Source organism: Pelophylax lessonae, assembly GCF_965119305.1.
Source record: "Pelophylax lessonae genome assembly, chromosome: 13".
In the NCBI taxonomy this organism is placed as follows: domain Eukaryota; kingdom Metazoa; phylum Chordata; class Amphibia; order Anura; family Ranidae; genus Pelophylax; species Pelophylax lessonae.
In genome coordinates this window covers 117,589,377-117,604,264 of record NC_138780.1, presented here as the reverse complement: position 1 = coordinate 117,604,264, position 14,888 = coordinate 117,589,377, and positions in this window count along the sequence as shown.

Here is a 14,888-nt window from a genome sequence, read left to right as displayed (position 1 = left end):
AACTTCACCAGGGACAAAGGGAGCTGGTCAGAGTTGATGGAAAGATGGATGGAGAAATAAAGGGCAATCTTAGAAGAAAATCTGTTAGAGTCTGCAAAAGACTTGTGACTGGAGCGGAGGGTCATCTTCCAGCAAGACAACGACCCTAAACATATAGCCAAAGCTACAATGGAATGGTTTCAAAACATCTTCATGTGTTAGAATGGCCCAGTCAAAGTCCAGACCTAAATTCAATTGAGAATCTGTGGCAAGACTTGACAATTGCTGTTCACAGAGCCCTCATTGAGCACAGTGAGGAGACTCCCCAGTCTCAACAGCCACACCAGGGAACCATGACAACCTAGCTGAAAATCATGGCCCTGCTGATAAGCAGACAAGACCTATTACACTTTACCTAGCACCTACCTTGTAGGGTGCTACATCCACCCCATACCAAACTGAGTCATGTCCCCATTGGCTCCGAGGCAGACGCCTCCTATCAAAAACTTCAGACAAAAATTCAGGAGTATCCCACAAACCTGGAAAGAAGAAAAGGGAAAGAACAAATATACAAATAAATTATGTGGAAAAAAAAATTAGTTATACATTTCTCTGCTGTACAAATATACAAACAGTTTTAGGTGCATGAAGATGATGCACCCCCCCCCAAACAAACTCCCATGGTGGGGATTTCAAACAAACACAATTTACACTCCCTCACTGACTATCTCTATGATGAGCCCACCTGAAGAGAAATGGAAGAAAAAGTTAGTCAACTGCATACATTTAGGAAAATACAAGACTAACGTACTGTACAGTTGAGTGAGAAGACCCTTCTCACTCCCTTCCCTGACTACCTCTGCTGACCAGTGTCTTGACTCGCCGGGTCCACTCCTTCCGGGTAAGAAGTCTGTGCCCTAACACTGGCTAGCTATGCAGAGTCCTTTCTTTGAAGTAAGACACAGCGCCTCCTGGCTGTTTCTCAGAGTACTTCTTGTCAGGAAACAGGGCAAGCCACTGAAGCCTGGATGGCCCGCAGTCCTGCTAAGTCAAGGAAATAGCAACAGGGGTCCCTCTGTGCACCCCCCACCAAAGTTTCTGGAAACACACTTGAACTTCTATTAGTCATCTGATTCTTCTCCTTACTTGAACTGTGGAAAGTCTCTCACACAGTATTTGTAATCCATAAATAGATCCTGGCCCAGTGGCCCAAGGGATCTGGCATAGCAAACATTCTCCTTAAGACCCTGGCCCAATGGCCCAAGGGGTCTGCAAATGAACTTAAACATTCTCAACAGGAAACTTGTAGAATTCCGCATTACATTTTTCTCTTGCACAGTCCTTTTGGTCAGTTGTGATGGCCAGCCGGCCATGAATGCACAGTTTGAAAATTTTTGAAAAGAACACTTTTTTCTTTAAATGTAGAAGTTGGGATGAGGAACCCGGATATAAGCACCTTGCTCTTTTACTCTCACAGACCAAGCCTGGCCTGATCCATCTAGGCGGCAGACTTCCACCCTGTCAATATAGATAGAACGCCCATAGTTCCATTGGGCCTTTACAGCGTTGAATATTTCCTTTAGTTCCGCTTCTGGTGAGTCTCTATATGGCTTAGGAATGAATAAAAAGTCCCATATGACTTCATCACACCAGAAGTCTTTGTATTTTTCTATTAGCAGCATTACCTCTCTTGGGGCATAGGGGTAATCGTACCCATATTCTAGCGCCACCTTGCGTTGCATCCACCTTTGCATTCTGGACAGTCTGGGAAGGGTTTTTCTATTGCTCCTCCCAGGTGGAGAAAATGGGGTTACTACCCGCTGAATCATGTTTTCATATGCTGCATTCTGGTCCCAAGCCTGGGTAATGTTACCAGGAGGGGTTAAATCAAGGATCCTTTTAACGTATGTTTCACAGAACCCCAGCTTTTTTGCTAATTCCCCTCTTTCCATAGCCTCCTTGGCCTCCTTATCGAAAGTCACTGTAACTTCAGGACCTGGGGAGCTGCTCCCAGCTTCTGACCCCCAGTCCCACTCTGTTTTATCAGCCGACCCCCAATCATCAATCCCGTCCTCTATGGATCCGTATCTGCACTGAAAGGATGGGAATCCTAGGGGCACAATTCCTGCTTCTTCCTCCCCACTGGTACTAGTGGGCGAGGCTTGAATGGCCGCAGGCCTTGTGAGCTGCAAAATTGTAATAGGAGCAGATCCTGCTGCTGCTTCAGTGGTAGATGCATCTTCCGGCCACCCTCCAGCCGCTTGTGCTGGCATGCATTCTCTTCCCAGAGAGCTTTGTGACAGAGTCCCCCTTACAGATAGTGCTGGCCCACCGTCAGCTGGCATGGCCTCCAGCTTCATCGTTAAGTATAACATGCCCTCTGCCTCCACTGAGAAACTTAGACTCTGTCCCGGTCACCTCCTGAGTGAGTCCTGACTCCCAAGTAAAAGATAACTTCTTGGGCCCGCCCTCACTCCTCTCTACCCACAGCAGCAGATAGCCACATTGCCCACATTGGACCCACACTTGCACTTTTAACGTTATGTTAGCACATTGGGGACATACCGCTCCTAGGTACTCCAGACCGCCTCCCGTGCACAGCGCAAGTCTTCCTTAAGGCACTATCCGGATGCCTGTATCCCATACGATAGTTGGGCTGGGCTGGGCTGGGCTGGTGGATCTGCTCTGGTGTCTGCCTAGCAGGGTCTCCACCGATGGCTGCAGCGATAGCGGTCACACTCTTCTGCTCTTTCATAAACACCATGTTTCTCTCTCCTACACGTGTCTCCCTCGCAGCCACACCCAAAGGAGGGGGTATTAATAGGACTCCCTTAGTCACTCCTGATTGGCTGGATGTTCCTGCTCTCTCCACCCTCTCGCCACATTGGGCGGTAACTCCTCCTGCTAGGCAGGTCTGTGTGAAGAGCGCTTTCCCGCGCGGTACAGTAACTCTTCCCCTGCCATGCTCTCTTACTCTAGCCCACAGGGAAGTTGCTGTAAAGCGGACCATGTCACTTGCCAGACATGCATCCGTTCTCCTCACTTGCACCAGGGCCACCACTGCGCCTTCCTCATCTGAAGCCAGCTGTCCCTCCTTGCTAGGCAAGAGTAATATCCCACTGTCAGACACACTGTCGATAGTTCTCTTCCTAGCCACACATGTGCAAGTGATATCCTCCATACTGTCTCCGAGGTTAGTCCCACTGCTTCTCCCGGCATGGCCGACTGCAATCCTCACAGTATTCATGCACACACTATACAGAATAAATGTCCCGCTGTTAGATGCACGGTCAAAATCAGCCCATATAGCTTGTACACACACCTGGCCCCTTGCTCTCCGTGCCCCCGGCCGCCATCTTCTCCATCCCCACTGGGACCTCTGACGCCATCTTCTCCGTTCCCACTGGGACCTCTCCCTGTTAAGCAGTTGCAGCATTTTTACACTTTCACTCCTTTTCCCTCTGCTTTCCGATATCTGACAGCAGAGTACCTGTCATAGTCCATGTAGAAGGTTCCCATAATTTTGCAAACTTCACTTGGACACTTGCGTTGCCATGGGCAACCTTCCATGTGCACTTTTATCTTCATCCCATTCTCCCTGCCTCCCGCAGTTCTGGCCTCACACTTGGCTTGACTTTGAATAACAATTCTGGTCACAAAAATTGACTTTTCTTACTTTTTCTTCTGCCGTTGCCAGGGGAAACCGGCCCAGTAACCAATGGCAAAGAGACAAGCCCCCAAATGTAGCAGGATTTCCAGGCATTGAGCCTGATGTGGGTCTGTCATGGTCACCGGTAACACCAACAGCATATTTAAGCTGATTGCCCAAGTGCGAGATCTGAGACAATGAACAGTCTGGCATCTTTGGTTTGTTTTGTTTATTTTATATGGGGATGGGAGAAGGGAATGAGTGGGATACTCCTCTGGCTCAACTAGGTACAAATTGGGACACTTGAGAAAAAATGCCTTTCAGCGCTGACTTGACGCCGGCTGGATGCCGACCAACGCTTGCTGGCGCTTGAAATCACTGACTTGCTGAACTGTATTGAAAACTGACTTCTGACGCTCTGGTTAGCTCAAAAGTCCTTGACTGTACTGAAGACTAACTTCTGATGCTCTGGTTAGCTCAAACGTTTTTGGCACTGCTCCCTCCAGTCCTTCCTGACTGAGGTAGCCTCTTGTAATGCTGCTGCAACTCTTAGCACTGTACACACTGCACTGTACACTTCAGGGCCCAACCACTGGCACCCCCTTTTACTCTTCAGGGTCAACACTGGCACCCCCTTTACTTTGCTCCTGCACTGGTTAGCTAGCTCCTGGATCCCTCTGACCTTCTCCGGAGTGGTCCCCTCTCACTAGGCAGACCCCCAGGGGCAGTTTTCAGTACTCACGACTGTGAATGCTTTCCTGAAGCTTGTTCCCTCTCAGCTCTGCTGGCCCTTGACACACCGGATCCTCTCTGCAGCTCAGCCCTGTATCCCCTCAGGCAAGCCACCTGGGATACCCGATCCTTCCTGTCAGGAGGAGAGCCAGCCGTACCCTCCCTCCTGGGACTCTGCTTCCTGCCAAAGACGCTGCATCATGTGCTCCCCTCAAACTTATATGCACTCCCAGAATGCTGTGCGGCAGAATCTGCCTTTCTGGGGTAGATACAAGCCTGGGTGTGCCATTGGCCGGGTTTCCTCCACTGCCCAATGAGATCCCTCATTGAGCACAGTGGGGAGATTCCCCAGTCTCAACAGCCACACCAGGGAACCATGAAAACCTAGGTGAAAATCATGGCCCTGCTGATAAGCAGACAAGGCCTACTACACTTTACCTAGCATCTACCTTGTAGGGTGCTACATCTACATAAGTTAAAAAATGTATTAACCAGGATCGTCTGTTTGAATTTCAACCACTGTATCACCTGGCTGGAGTGTGCATATTTTCCATGTGTATGCCTGCCAGTCTTCCTGTGTTTAGAAAAGCAATATAAAAGATATTTACCAGTCTGGACACTGCAATATTTCTGGTTAGTGGGGACTTTCCCTAGAACTTTTGTTTTAACTGTTTGGTCCTGGGGACAGGCACAGGGTTGGATAAGCCACAGTTTTTGCCCAAGCCAGGCTCGGTTGCCGTTAGGGCTTCTAGAGGTGAAAGAGCCAGTGGAGAGCCCTCATGGTAAAGGATTCTTGTGGTTCACCCACTGCTGGGCTCCAGTGTGTTAAAAAGGTATATGTGTTGCCCCACTACGTAACAGTTTCATCTACCTGGCTACAGTGTCAACCACAAGACTAACGACACAGAATTAGCTTCTTAAGGTAAACAAAAAAACACCTATATGCTTTGTGAATTTACCTGTTTGGCTGTAGTTCTGCTTTAATGACTACTGGTATTACATCATTTACTGAAAAAAATCTGCACCTGTTTTACCCAGCCCAGTCTAGCAGGCCACACTGTTCACAAATCCTTACAGAGAAAATTTGACAATGTTTTATAGTGTAACTAACTGTGCAAATAACAGAAAACACATTTATCAAGCCTAACTCCCACACCAGCTTAAGGAAAAGCGGGAACATTGCCCAGCCCTTTCTAAACTGCACAAAGTCTTGGTGCACTTTCTACATCCCAAGCCCTCTGCTGTTAGTTGCTATTGAAATGCCATCATAGTCAAGCCTTATTAGGATACTTAATACCAGGGGTCCACAGTCTTTTTTGTCACAAGTGCCAAAAATAAGATTTCTCCAAAACATACTTAACAGCCACTTGAGATAAAATGCAGTTTCCTCACTGGCATTCACTACGTTATTCTTGATTCATTCTTGAACTTGTATTCCTCCTGTCAAGTTGGCTTCAAGTCTACAAGTTTGGTCATTTTATAATTTCACTCCGTTTTTATTTCTTCAAAAAGAGAGGAACTATTGTCCATATTACCATTTTTTTTTTTTTTTTTTACAATTCAGGGTTTAAGCTTTAAAGGTGAACCTGTGAAGCTAAATAAAGCTTCTACAAATTATTACAACACATTATGGGCTATTTTGCTAATAAAGAAAATGTAAACCCTAATAAACTTTTGTTATTTAATCCTTTTTAATCTATTAAAAATGTTTGTGTTATATCTGTTTGATAAATGCAAAAGCTATCTGGTAATCTTGCTAGAAATTTTGTGAGATGATAATTTTCTGTGCTCTCTGCATGCTCAGTTACATTGTTCTCAGCTTTCTCCGAAGACTGCTGAACCCCTTCACTCTGTTATTAAGAAAAGTGGAGAAGGACAACGCATTGTAGTCCTATCCTGTTTATTTTATTCTGATACAACACGGTGAGTAGGGTGAGTGAGCATTGTCATTCTATGCTAGAAAGAATCACCAGGTGAAGAAGAAGGGTAAAAAAAAAAGAAAAAAAAGAAAACAAATGCAGCCAGCACATCTAAGGACTGTGGGGTGGTAAATTGCAATATATTACATTTTTGCAACAAAATCTCAAAAAACAAAAAAACAAAAAGGGCGGTAGTGCTTCACAGCTTTTGTTTTAATAATACATTTTTGGTTTTGGTTTTAAGTACATTTAAAGCGCACCATTTAAAGTGCACCAATTTTATTTTTGAAACCCTGCAAGGTAAAGGCATAATGTGTGTAGTATGCATCGCATACTAACACATGAAATACTTGCCTTAGAACAAAGCCCTTCAGTGGCGCGCTGTCATCATCTTCCTCCCAGGTTGGCATGGTCTGGCCATCTGATTGGGCGCGCCACGATGTTGAATCATGTGGGAGTCACGGACCGCTGCACAGGGCTTTGAAGGGACGGCATACCCGTGCTGTCCATTCAGATCGCATGGGCCGTTGACATCACCGGCTGCATACAGTGTGGATGTCTCCTAAACAGTGCAGGTTTAGGAGATATTCATGGTACCTACAGGTAAGCCTTATTATAGGCTTACCTGTAGGTACAAGTGCAAAAAAAACATAGTTTACTTTTTTTACTTTAAGAGTGAATACATTTGCTTTAAAGGCCAGTCTACCATTAGTATATAATTACCTTTCCTTCGCTACCCCTACCACTCCCCTCAGTCTCCAGTGGTCAGGAAAAGAAGCCCGGTGTAACCTCTAGTTGGGCTACACAGCACTGACTGCCCCTCCCATGTGACAGCATAGAACCAATCACCAGAGCTGTCACATGGCATGACATGTTTCTTCATACACCCAAATGTAACAGACAGCTGAACAAACCAATGGGAAAGTGAAGGTGAGATGAGTATATAATCCCTGAGGATAGAGCTTTAAAGTGAATCTGAAGCTTTGCATTCATGGGTAGACAATACCAGCATGAAAAGGCTCTGATGGAAACTGCTTTCTCAAAGGTTGGTTACATACTGTTCTATAAAGTGATATTGAACCTGTTTAGCTTTACTGGGAAAGATAAGCTGCCTCTATAAAAGTGCCTGCCTAATAGATTGGAAAGGCCCCCAGCAATTGGAAGCTTCTCACATAGGTTATCTTTTATCCACTGCCCCAAGAGGATGTAGTCAGTTTGCATCAGCACATGACATGGCTGTTGCACAATTAGGTTGAAGGTTTTTCGATCACGTGGCCAAACATAAAGCATATTGTGTAGCAACTGTTCACCTTGTAATGGTTGCTTTGTGTATGTCATATGTTGACTGTAGCAGGAGACCACCATCTGTGTTGCATGTTGGATCCTAAGTATTGGCTGTTAATGGGGCCTCAGCTTCTGCTCAATTATGCCACTGTCATTCAACTATCAAATGCCTGTCCTTGAGTGGACTGGAAAGGCTCTGCTCTGACAGCTGGATAACAAAGAGCATGCTTAGCATTGGTGGGGTGCTTAACTTCAACTTTGGCCGTCAAAACTCCACGTACAGCCTACATCAAATAATGCAACAGGGACAAAAGAGAAGAGTTACTAAAGCTGTACATAGTAACCAATCAGCTTCTAGCTTTTACTGTTAAATCTTAATTGAACAAGCTGAAGTTAGAGGCTGATTGGTTACTATGCACAGCTATACCATATTCTGTGTGCACCAGTTTTAGTAAATCTGCCCCTAAAGCCTGCATACTTTACTTTCAGGCTTCACAAGGTGTTTGCCCTGCATCACTAGTGTTACTGTAGAAATGCTTTAGGCCAGGTCAAGCACACTTTACTACTCCTGGACTGGAAGGTTTTACACCCTTAATGACAAGGCCATTTTTTGCGATACGGCACTGTGTTGCTTTAACTGATCATTGCGTTGTCGTGTGACACTGAACCCAAATAAAATTTATGTCCTTTTTTTTCCCACAATAGAGCTTTCTTTTGATGGTATTTGATCACCTTTGTGATTTTTATTTTTTGTGCTATAAACAAAATAATAGCAACAATTCTGAAACTTTCTGCTATATAACATTCCCAATAAAAAAAAATATATAAAAATTAAATTTTTTCATAATTTTAGGCCAATTTGTATTCTGCTACATATTTTTAGTAAAAAAAATCCCAATAAGTGGATTTTGATTGGTTTGCGCAAAAATTATTGCGTCTACAAACTAGGGGAAAGATTTATGTCATTTTTATTTATTTATTTATATTTTTACTAGTAATGGCGGCGATCTGCCTTTTTATAAAAAAATTTGTGACATATCGGACCCCTAACTGACATTTTTGACACTTTTGGGGGTACCAGTGACATTACTATAGTAATCAGTGCTAAAAATGTGCACTGTTACTGTAATAATAACACTGGCAGGGAAGGGGTTAACCCAGGGGCGATCAAAGGGTTAAATGTGAGCTTAGGGGGTGTTTTATAACTGTGGAGGGGATGGGCTTGCGAAATCAACACAGAGACCTGTGTTCCTAAATAGGAGGAACACAGGAGCTCTGTGTTGATAGCTGCGAGAACAACGGTCTGCTGTGTTTACAACAGCAGACCGCCGTTCTCTCTTCACGGGGAGCGATCACAGGTGCCCGGCGGCAATCGCAGCCGCTGGCCCTGTGGATCAGCTTCCCCTTGGCTCTATGAATTTCTACAACCCAGGGTGATTTAGTGCTACACTCGTGTTTCACAGTATAAATGCTCATACATAAATAAAAATATGAAAGTCTATAATATTTTCATAAATGCAATAAAGTTGTATATACTGTAGTTCCAAATAGTTTATTCACCACAAAGAAATCCACTTGAAAGTGTTTGTTCCTTTATGTTATACACGCCACGTGTAACCACCACCATTACCAGTGTTTTTGGTTGATTTTTTAATCCACCATAGGGGACATCATTACTAAAGGCTGCAGCTTGTGGGTAAAAGACTATATACTGTTAGTTTACTCAAGCTACTGCCCATATAACAGGCTGGCTTCCACAAAACACAGATGGACGTCCTACGTCACTGGCTCTGTCACTTGCAGATTACGCCACAGTCGTGCCTTCTTCAGAGGCAAAAGGGCTGTGGTGAGGTAATCCCAGAAATTTAAAGGCTACAGATATTCCTCAAATGGAGGAATATGTCATCACTCCCTAAAGGTCCAGAACATTTAGCAAAGGAATATTCTCTGCTCTGTCCCAACAGGGCTGTGAACCATATTGCAGGACATTATTTCCTCTGCACAACCATACAGAAACTATACCACTCTGGTGAAAGATACATAATTAACCCTTTAGGAACCAAGTAAAAAAAAAAAGGAAAAAAAATATATATATGTAGATATGTTAACCACTTAAGGACCGCCCACCGTGCATATACTGCAGCAGGGCGGCCCTTAAGTGCAAAATCATGTACATATACGTGATTTTGCTTTAAGGATCTAGGGGGCGTGCACGCCGCCGGAGCCGTGCTCCCGCTCTGATTAGACACAGCGGGAGCCAGTCCACTGGTCCGGAGGCCACAATGGCCACCGGCCACCTGCGATCGTCAAGGAGAGTGAGACAATGGCCGTCTGCCTTGGCAGACGGCTGTTCTGTCAAACAGGAAGGGAGAGATTGTGTGTCCCTACTTATCAGGAACAGAGATCTCACTCTTCCTGCAGTCAGTCCAACTCCCATACAGTTATAAAACATTCCCTAGGAGCACACTTAACCACTTGATCGCCCCTGATGTTAACCCCTCCCCGCAATGTCGCAGTCCTGCTAAAAATCGCTGATTGCTGCCATTACTAATAAAAACAATAAAAAAATAAAAAGTCCATAAATCTATCCCATAGTTTGTAAACGCTATACCTTTTGCACAAACCAATTAATATACGCTTTTTTTTTTTACCAAAAATATGTAGCAAAATACAAATTGGCCTAAACTGATAAAGAAATTTGATTTACATTTTTTCGTTGGATGTGTTTTAAAGCAGAAAGTAAAAAAATAATGTTTTTTTTTTTCAAAATTGTTGGTCTTTTTTTGTTTCTAGAGTAAAAAATAAAAACCACAGAGATGATCAAATACCATCAAAAGAAAGCTCTATTGTGGGAAAAAAAAGTCAGTTAAAGCAACGCAGTGCCGTATCACAAAAAATGGCCTTGTCATTAAGGGTGTAAAGCCTTCTGGGGGTGAAGTAGTTAAATATTAAAAATCATTGATTAAACAATTGATATCAAAATCCACATTCAAGCCTTTTGGGACCAGGATTTTCAATTCAGAAATGTATTTTGTTTTCATTTTACTGAGAGTTTTAATTGTGTCACTGCCTGGCAAACCACCTTATATTTCTCTATCCCCCAAAAAGACATTCCCGATGGATCCTTATTTTGAGGTTTTGCGAAATTTACCGTCAAATTATATTTAGTATACCCTATGAAGATGATATATAAATGTTCCTTCAATATTTTTGCTAGGGTTCTTTTAGTTCTACCTATATATTGGTATCCACATTTGGATTGGATACTAAACAACTCCTTTAGTATTACATGTTATGCAATCCTAATACTGTACTGTAGTTTACCAGTAAAATATGAGGTAAACTTTCTTCTCTTATTATTTCCCTTTACTCTTGTACATGCATAGCATCTACCACAGGCGTAAAAACCCTTTATAACAAACAGAGAAAGGTGGTTATTCCGAGGGGGGTCTATCATATTTTTTACACATTATTTTATCTTTATCAAAAACCCCAGATAGGTGTATGTTAATATTATTGTTATTCAGATCATATTGTCATCTATGAATCTTCAATACAATGTTTATGTTTGCAGATAATATCTTCTTCCCATTTTACCATGAATAAATTTTCGACGCTGGGAGAAAACTGCTCCCATAGCGGCGCCAGTTATTACTTTTATAAAAAACTTGATTGTATCGAAAAATAACTCCAGGCAAAATTTCAAGAATTTTATGATAAACTTTTTCTGGTTCCTACACAAATTGTTATCCTTCTCTAGAACCCATCTTGCTGCTTCAACAGCATCCTGGTGATTTATGATAGTATCTAAAGAACTGACATCTCCAGTTGCAAAGATTAAATATTCTACATTTTCAACTTCTTCCACAAATGTAACAATTTATTTAAAAGGGGTTTTGTGTATTTTAAATATGCCTTTATGTTCTGTACCAAGGGCTGAAGAAATCCATCTACATATTGACCCAATATTTTGTTTACTGAATTGATCCCATCCACAATGGAATGTACCGGAGGTTTCTCCTTATCCTTATGGATTTTAGGACTATTGTAAATGACAGAAATTTTACATGTACCCGGACCCAAATATTTGTCCTCCTGTTTTTTAAATATACCTTTTTTCACTCCTTCCTTAACTATTTTTAATGACCTCTTTTCTATATTCAAGTGTGGGGTCTCCTGAACTTGGTATGTATTTCTGTCCTCCAATAATCTTGTCATTTCATTATGTCATGGATTCCCATGCAGGAAATGCTCATTCCCATTTAGCAGATGCTCATTCTTATGCACATGTGTGGATTCATGAGCATAGAAGCCCAAGATGAGCAAGGACTAGAACTAGCATACATTCAGGCACGTGCGCGTACATGTAGGCGTACGCATGCATCCACAGATTCTGGCGCCCAGCAGCCTATTTAAACGAAGAGTCTGCCTGGCTTCAGTGCGTGATTGTCTGCAGCTTTGGTTCTAGTCCATGTCTGCTAACTTTGTTCCTGACCTGGCTATGTCTGACATCTCTGTTGGATCACCCCTGTCTGCTATATCTGCTTCTTGCTTATGCTACTGACCCGGCTTTGATTTATGACTATGTCTCTGCTTCCTGATTTAGTACCCCACCACCAGTATGTTACCGACTTCTGCCTGTCCCCGACCTTGAGCTTGATCCTAACCTGTGGATCCAGGTTACAGCTCACTTCTACAGCTTCCAGGCACCTGCGCCCTTCCAATGCCCTAGCAGTCCCTGTCTCCACTACCAGGGGTGCTTGGATGGGAATTGTGAAAAAAGGCCACCCTCATCATCTTGGGCTCCACAGTCTGGTACATGACAATAATATTCTTTGATAACACTACAATTCTGCCCCCCTTGTCTGCTGGTCATATTACCACCTCTTTCCTTTCTTTCTTCTATTCAATTATTGCCATTTTTTATGTCCAATTGGTCACATGATTTCTGAATTTTTTACTGATCTAGATCCATGCATCTAATTTATTGAACACCTCTATGTGTTTATTAGCCTTTTTTTAGGGTTAAATATAGACTTTTTTTTTAATTACAAATAAAAATGTTAATAAATAAAGGATAGGAATAGGGTTTATTTCAAAATAAATGAATAATATAGGGAATGTCCATAGGAAAATATTAATACTGATAAACAGTGTGTCAATAGCAAGGAATATTTTAAATTAGCAGTCCTATTAGATTATACCTAACAATATAAAAAAGTGGAACAGATTTTTAAAAAATATTGAAGTGTAATAAACATTTTGGCTCCATCTTACCAGATATCCCTAAGTTCATGTACTGTAAAGCTCCTTCCTCACAGAATATATTAGTAAAAAATGTGATAGACACCCCCCCCCCCCCTCTCGGAATAACCACCTTTTTTCCTTTTTTGTTTGATATAAAAGGCTTTGATGCCTGTGGTAGATGCTATGCATGTACAAGCGTAAAGGGAAATAATAAGAGAAGAAAGAAGTTCATCACATATATTACCATATATTACTGGTAAAGAGTACAATATTAAGAAATGCATAACATGTAAAGGAATTGTTTATGGTATCCAGTGTAAGTGTGGATACCAATATATAGGTAGAACTAAAAGAACCCTAGCAAAAAGATAGAAGGAATATGAAAATAACATCTCCATATGGTATACTAACATAATTTTGCTGCTACATTTCACAAAACATCAAAATAAGGATCCATTGACAATGTCTTTTTGGGGGATACAGAAATATAAGGGGCATTGGCGGGGCAGTGACACAATTAAAACTGTCAGTAAAATTAAATCAAAATAGATTTATGAATTGAAATCCCTGGTGCTGAAAGGTTTGAACGTTGATTTTGATATGAATGGATTTTTAAGGTCCTGAGGAAGCAACTTAATGTGAAACACGGTATGGTGGTTAATAGAGATGAGTGTACCAATACAGTTAAATGCACCGCACCCTGAAAAATTCAGTACAAAATTTTCTTAAGAATGGCTTAGGGCTTTAAAGGTGCCAATTCATCAAAAACCCAAGATATTAAAATATCAATTTTTATTGTCCACAAAATATAAAAACATCAATAAAAACAAGTTATCAATACAATTGAAATACAGACAATTCCTCACAATACCACAAAAAATTCCTCGAAAACTTTCGCTCTATAGCTTCTTCAGGAAGATTTTTTTGTTTGTTTGAGTAGTACTTATACAAGCTAGTGAGAAAAAAACATAACATACAGAAATTGTTACTACATTTGTTGAAAAATATATATAATAGTGGGTGGTTTGTCTGTTAATTTCCAAAACAACCTCAATTCTTTTTAAGACGGAATCAGGACTCTTAGGATTTTCTAATATTTTGAATAATGCCAAAAGGGATTGGATATCATTGTACCGCAAGAGGCCTTCAAGCCCTAAGTGGTACATCTAAAGGAAGGGACAAAGAACGCTATAATATCTGGTCCATAAAAGGATCTATTTAAAATTAAAAATTTGTGTGCCTCAATAATACATAATACTGATTATGTAATACAAAGTAAAATATATCAATAATTACCATATAAAGATGTTTCTACTCCCAACACACTGATAACACAGATGTATCAGAAGCCCAAACCCAAGAGGAGAAAATTATGGCAAAAGATTCAATCCAAATAGCAACAGGGCTGCACTAAAGGCCTACCTAATTGGATGAAAGAAAAGAGTGATAAATACTCATATACTATCTATAGAAAAATGGATTTCTAGACCAGAATCAGGAAACCTACTTAAGATGTCTCATCAAAAAGTGTTGGCGTCTTCCATGAGGTTAGCAGAGCATAATGCTCGGCTCTCAGGGCCCTTATGAGGGCCTTTCACCACTGGTGTCTATGAAGACGCCATTAGCAGTGCGGATGCTGTTTCAAGCGACTGCGCATGCGCAAGACGGCATGTGACGTCACGTACACGACGTGAATCATCCAGCGTCATCTTGGAACTTTCCGACACCTGCAGCTGGGAGGCCAGAACAGCGGGACGTCAGGGAGATGGACCCGCAATGAGCCAGATAGTAACCCCCGGGCTCCCCAAACCACCTGATTGGCACATAAACCATAGTAATAGGGGAGAGCAGGGTTAATGTGAAATGTGTCTAACTCTTGGATGTTGAAGCAGGGAAAATTCATTAAGATATATCACCCATATGTTCTATGAGAGCAAATGTCATGTTTTTATGTGAATTTTATAATTTTGTAATAGACCTTGATGTTCTATATTATTGACATACGATGACACCTTTCATTCTGGTACCAGTAAAGTCCTATCAAACCTTTTTTTTTTTGTGAGTAATTTAAGGATGCA